Genomic DNA, 7,254 nt, shown 5'->3' with positions numbered 1-7,254 from the left:
TGGCAAGTGTACCAAACAACCTTTAGGGAGAGATAAAAAATTATTCGAACCTTCGACGTATGTTAAGGTGAATGGCAAATGTACCAAACAACCTTTAGGGAGAGATAAAAAATTAGTCGAACCTTCGACGTATGTTAAGGTGAATGGCAAACGTACCAAACAACCTTGAGAGAGAGATAATAAAATTAGTCGAATCTTCGACGTGTGTTAAGGTGAATAGCAAATGTACCAAACAACCTTTAGGGAGAGATAAAAAATTATTCGAACCTTCGACGTATGTTAAGGTGAATGTCAAATGTACCAAACAACCTTTAGAGAGAGGGGAAAAAATTTGTCGAATCTTCGCCGTCTGTTAAGGTGAATGGCAAACGTACCAAACAACCTTGATAGAGAGATAATAAATTAGTCGAATCTTCGACGGGATCGACCACGGTACCAATCAGATCAACCGGTAAGTTTGAAAAAACAAATAATTTTGCAAAAATTATTTAACGCAGACCGCGTTCTTCTGAATTTTATTAATTTGACCGTTAACACGGGATAGAAGTTGATAACTGTTTGGCTTACAGTTCGCAAACCATTCAGGAGAGAAATTGGTTTTGTTAAAAATAAATGTCGACTTTCATTGCTATCCGTACCGTGACAGGGAACTATTTTCTTAATCCTTGAAAGAACTTGTCTGTTACGCTAACGCACGGCAGCGAGCCGTAAGAAAAAACGTAGAAAATCTATCTTTATTTATTTTTTCTTTATTAACCACAAATATATACGTGTGGAGTAAATGACGATATATACGTGGGAAGTAAGCTATTTATATAATATACGTGTATCTAATAGGGATATAAAATATATAATTCACAGCTTTGCCGAAAATTTCAATCGGCCGTTGGGTTGGACGCAAGTTTTGAGAGCCGAACGGGATATTAATTTCTAAAAACACCACTGTGTTCTGCACGTAATGCAACTTGCCGTAAAAACGTACGACTGTTAGTGTATACATACCACGTAATTAACGCAACCAAACCACTGTATTTTGATTTTGACGATTTAGCAATTAACGCGAATAAAGCACTTTGCAAAAAGTATTTAGCTCAATGGGGGAAAAAATGTAAACAAATGCAAATCTAATAAGAACTTAAGTAATTGAGTTTTAACGCAACTTTTGAGAAACGAACTCGATATTAATTATTGCCGAAAACTGTGTTTAGGCACGTAACGCAGTTGGCCGTAAAAAACGTACGGCTGCGAGTATATATACCGGGAATTACTGTATTTTAATTTTTACGATTTAGCAGCATTTAGATCAATGGAAGAAAACAAATGCAAATCGAATAAGAATTTAAAATGATGGAGTCCTAACACCGGCGCAACCGGTTCAAATTTGTTATGAATTCTACGTAAACAAAGGGATGTGACAATAGCGCGAATACGCGAGAATTAGAGAGGAGTTAAACCACTGCTTTGTATACATACTTAATGCATATGTAAATATTGAGCATTTAACGCTAGCACAGCAATCTTCAAATTTTCGCAAACCCCAGGCAGTTGTGTGTTCGCACATACATATGTTGTGTGGCGAATGTACCCAAAGAGGAAAGATAGCAATAGATGCAAATCTAATCAGAATTTATGTGATTGAGTCCTAACCCCGCGCAACCGGTATGATAGTATAAAAGGTAAACACTGAACAGGGATATGATCTTAGTACAAAAGAAAACAAATGCATACGCAAGAAGACTAAATAGTGAAAAACTACTGAATTTGTGTAATAAGCAAAGCACTTTGATGTAATCTTGCAAATTTTTGTAGGTACATACGTACATATGTATTTATTAACACAAAAATCCCGAAATACGCGATTCGTTTGTGCAAACGAGTATGTATGTACATATGTGGTGCGATACACAATAAATAATGCAATAAATTCAATTTAATAAGAACGCGAGTGGTTGGGTTTGAACGCCGGCGCAACCGGTAGAAATCTGCAAGTCAGGGATGCTATATTTGCGCGAATGCGAATCGGAGGATGGACCCCGCAAAAATCGCGTCTACTCCATGCATGCGTGTAAAGAGTACCCCATAAGGACCAAGGAGTACTCCAAAATTAACCACAATTCATATAAAAAATATGGTCCAATTAACATTCCGATGTCCTAGGGCAGGACCATATACTCCATCCCTGCATTACATCAGAGTAGCACAAAACTACTCCAACATATTAACAATGGCATTGTTGTTATATTTTTTCGTTTGTACACGCTTTTGTTCTTCACTTCTCAAATGCTTTTTCGAAATTAATAAAAACCAAGACAAAAATTAAAAATTACATGTTGCCTCTGACGGGTTTCGAACCCGAACATGCTGGGAGCTAAGAACTAACAGCGAGCACCTCTACACGTTCAGCTACAGCCAGACATGCAAATGTCTGATGCAATGAGCCTAAAATATCATGCGAAGATACTCACATCTGTGTATCGCCTAAGCGCACTAAGGACTATTTGTGGATTCCGAACCATATCTGACGAAGCACCCTTCGTAATTGCCGGACTGATTCCCGTAGATATCCTGGCAAAAGAGATGCAAAGAGTGTATAAGCGGGTATCTGTGGGAAGTACCAGTTTAAACCGAAAAGAAGTTATAGAGCAGGAAAGGTGTCGCTCTATGGAGATCTGGCAAAGCGTTGGGATGGATCGGAAAAGGGTAGGTGGACTCATAAGCTTATTCCATGCATTAAAAACTGGCTGGAAAGAGCCCACGGAGATTCAAACTACTACTTGACACAGTTTCTTTCGGGACATGGCCCCTACCGAGAGTATCTAAAAAGATTTGGGCATGGAGATTCCCCACACTGTCCGACTTGCACAGGCCTTGCTGAAAACGCGGAACACATAGTATTCTTTTGCCCTCGCTATGCCCCTGAAACCCGAAATATACTACAGGGTAGCAACATTGTAGACTACATGTTAGAATCAGCAGAGAACTGGCATAAAATGTGCGCACATATCTCTGGAATTCTTAAAGATCTAAGGCGATCTGAACAAGCTAGAACCGGTTAAATAACGTAGCGAGCCTGCTGTCCAACCAGCCCCGTGAGGTAATACCTTAAATGGCAGTGCCGCGGGGAGAGTGGTTAGTGGAGAGGTTTTAGTACGCAGGTGTAGCTGTGAGGCTGCAAGTCGTGCATACTACTATTCCGGTATAGTAGTACTCATGAGAGTTCCCTCTTCACGGGCGTCATCCCAGAAAAAAAAAAAGACATGCAAATGTGCTTTCAATGCACAACTTCAATCACGTTTCGTTAAAACACGAGCAGTGATCGGATAACAAACAATAAGCTGGCGCAGAGACACGAGTTGGTCCGCTACAGCATGACAGAGGAACACTTTTGTAAGTACTCCAATTTACCACAAATAGACTACATGGTCCAACGATTTTTGCAGGGGAAGGGATGTACATACATACATATGTACGCATGTTTTGTCGTAACGCGAATCAACCACTTTAATGGAAATATGCAACATACCTCAAGCAGATATTGACATACGCAAAATACCAAACTTGGCGAGAATCTTTGTTTTATCTTCACCACTGGGTACATACATGTGCATATGTATGTATATATGTATGTATTTCGTGGTACAGAACGCAAATGTACCAAATAAATACAGCGATAGATACAAATCTTATAAGAAAATAGTGGTTGGTTTTCAAAGCCCGCGCGAGTGGTGCAAATTTAATTTTTACTAACGAGTAAAAGAGATTTTATATTTATGGGAATGAGAAAGAAGCCACGAGTAAAAGCAAAAACTCGGCGCTGAAGTTGGCAACAACAAAACAAACCACTCTGATCAGCTATGTACATACATTAAAGATTTTTGAGCGCGAGCTAATACATCGAGTACGATCTGCAAATCGATAAGCATGCATGTATGTATAAGTTAAAGTTTTATTTAATAAACTTCATTTTTAAAAAGCTCGCGGACTTTCGTCCGCTCATGTGTTTATTTATTTGAATCCAACTTAAGATTAATTACAATATATTTCATACTTCTACATTACACCTATGTCGACCACCAATTTGCTGACTGTTGTTGACCGTAATGTTGGTTACCAATATGCTGACTGTTGTTTACCGTAATATTGTTGCTGATCGATACATTTAGTAATTTGATGAAATGTTCGTGGAATGCTGATGCAGCGTCTGCGGTTATAACGAATTTACCGGATGTGTTATCGGTGCCACTAACCCATGGGGTCATTGTCCAATTCGAGGTATTGTAAGGTGTGGTGTTAACTCCTCCCCTCTTAAGTATGATTGTCCTCAATCATTAATAGAAGGGTAAGTCGTTGAATTTTACGTATGTTGGAATGTCATTACTTTCTTGTGGCGGGCTACCTGTTTTGGGCTTCAATACTTCCTTCTCGATGTATTGTATCTTTATTGATCTTTTCTTTAGCAAAATGAAAAGTGCGATTGTTATCACGGATGTTATGGATATTAAGCCTCCGATGGATAGTGTTGCCTTTTTGAGAGAATTTATTTTATGTGTGTTGTTTATATGTAAGTCCTTTAGAGACTCGAGCGAAAGTATCTCGATATGGTCCTTCTCTAATGGAGTTGGCTGCAATATTGCTGGGATAGATTTAATTGGCATTACTTCTATATTACTATATACTTTATTGTTGATTCTAATGGTTGTGTTGTAAAATATTACAACATGGGTCCCGTTTATCTCCTGTGCCATTTTATCGGCTTCTATTTACCGCTGAATTTATTGAGTAGAATTACGCCTTTATTTATTTTTTCTATTGTTGGTATGTGGTGGTCATTGGTGGTATTACACGTAGAATTTAAGCTATTTATTATTCTAGATATACATAAATCATTACTAATATCTATGACATCTGCTTCTTTGCAAATCATTAAATCATAGTAAGTTTCACATTTATTTTTGATACCATATAATTTATCTTTTCCTTTTAGAATTTCTTTGTATTTTGTTTCAATTATAATATTGTTCATTTTCTTAACGGGTCTTACAATTATTCTTTTGAATGTTTCACTTAATGTTAGGGGTATTTTAATAATATAAATGATTTTCATATCTTTACTCAAAACGTTTATTTTTGCTAATCTTAGTGCATCTTCGGCACTTGTAAATGGAACTTTTTCCTTTTTTAGTTTGCTAATTGAAAATTCGATTTCTTCCTTACTTAATAATACAGAGTTAATTATATCATTCTTTGCCCATTGAATGGCGTATTCTATATTAATTAGTTCTTCTTTTATTAATCTAATTTTGTTTTGCAAATTTACTATAGTTTCCATTACAATACTACCATCTTTTCTGATGGTGTTCAACATCTTATTTACTATACCAGTTGTATTATTTATACGTTTTTCAAATACATTGTTTATTACTACTTGGTTGTTATTGTTTTCATTTAAATTATTCAAATTATTAGTTATTATATTTAAGTCTTCGTGATCAGGAGATCCGGCTATAAATTTCCATGCCGTTCCTAATATATCAATTGATCTTTTTCTTCTAATGTCATTAATAGGTTTTAGGGTATTAAGGATTTCGAACGTTTGGATTGTTTCATGTTTTAGGACGGGATATAGAAGGTTGTCTTTAGGGATTTGGCCAGTTATTTCGGTTTCCGTCAGAAATTGTTCGTATTTTCCTAGGTCGATGAGATGAATAAGTCTGAATGTTCCGTCCTGTATTTTCGCTTGTCCATTGTCTATTGTTACTAATTGAGATTTACTATAGTCAAGAATTTGTATGTCCGATGAAGAAGTAGAGATCGTAATAAGGAGAATGAAGAGTTTGTAGTGGTCCATTTTATCTGAAAACTAATTAAGTTTTTATTAGGGATTTGTGAACTATTCGTCCTGATATTGTCTTAACTGTTGTCCTGTGGTTTTCCGAAACTTTCTCCTTTTTATACTTTGGAGTCAATTTGGAACCTAGTCTTTTATTGATTTTAACGTAAATAATTTCTCCTGGTGAGAAGTCCTTATTTTGAGGTCTATTTTTGTTGTGGTACGAGAGGTCAAGTTCTTGTTTTTTCTTAAGTAGTGCTATGTTTTCTTGTCTTTGTTGTTCTAACTGTTGGGGGTCGCTATGGATTCTATTACCGAAAAATGTGTCTATTGGTTTGTTTTTCGTCGTTGAGTGTATTGAGGAATTGTATTGGGGTTAAGAGCTGCCTGGACTAAATTTCGTCCTTCTTGTCTTATAATGTTGTTTACTAGTCCTGTCACTAAATTAGTCAATTGGTCCATATTAAAAGAATTGGAGTTGGAATTGGAAACACTTGGTTGTGTATTTCCTTAAATTCTATACTTTAACTAAACTTACTTAAGTCCTCCTGGTGTTGGGGTATAGTTTCCCTTTTGCTGCAGCTACTCGTGGTACCACCAAACACACTTTGAAGAGGAGTGCGTTTCTGTCCTACAGGAATTTGACGCTGCTGTCTTCTGGACCGGCTCTTTTCTTCACGTTCCTTGGGTATTCCACTTTTCTTGCACGCAGACCAATGAATGTCCTTGTTGCAGGTTGCAGTCTATTTCACTTCACATGCGTGGATGTCCTTTTGTGAATTTCCGCGCATTGATTTTCGGCTGTTTTTTTCTCACAGTCGTTTTATCATCACTTATTAATATTAAGATTTTCGCGCGTTGACACTTCGGCTGTTTTTTTACAGGCGTTATTTTTTTTCACTCACTACCGAAACGCGAACTTTGAAACCGGTCCCTGCTCGGGACTTTCGTCCGCTCATGTGTTTATTTATTTGAATCCAACTTAAGATTAATTACAATATATTTCTTACTTCTACATTACACCTATGTCGACCACCAATTTGCTGACTGTTGTTGACCGTAATGTTGGTTACCAATATGCTGACTGTTGTTTACCGTAATATTGTTGCTGATCGATACATTTAGTAATTTGATGAAATGTTCGTGGAATGATGATGCAGCGTCTGCTGTTATAACGAATTTACCGGATGTGTTATCGGTGCCACTAACCCATGGGGTCATTGTCCAATTCGAAGTATTTTAAGGTGTGGTGTTAACTTATATGCATATACATACATACATACATATATATGAATGCCGTTGTCGAATAACGGTGAAAATGTATGTACATAACCGAAAAAACAACGGGATACTGGGACTTACTTGGGCTGTCTTGTTCTGCTCATACTTTACTCTCTCCAATTTGCGGTGTTTGATGCGTGCGT

Source organism: Rhagoletis pomonella, unplaced genomic scaffold (assembly GCF_013731165.1).
Source record: "Rhagoletis pomonella isolate Grant_MI unplaced genomic scaffold, Rhpom_1.0 Rhpom_scaffold_00100, whole genome shotgun sequence".
Lineage (NCBI taxonomy): Eukaryota > Metazoa > Arthropoda > Insecta > Diptera > Tephritidae > Rhagoletis > Rhagoletis pomonella.
The sequence above is the reverse complement of the archived record's forward strand: the minus strand, read 5'-3'. Positions refer to the sequence as shown.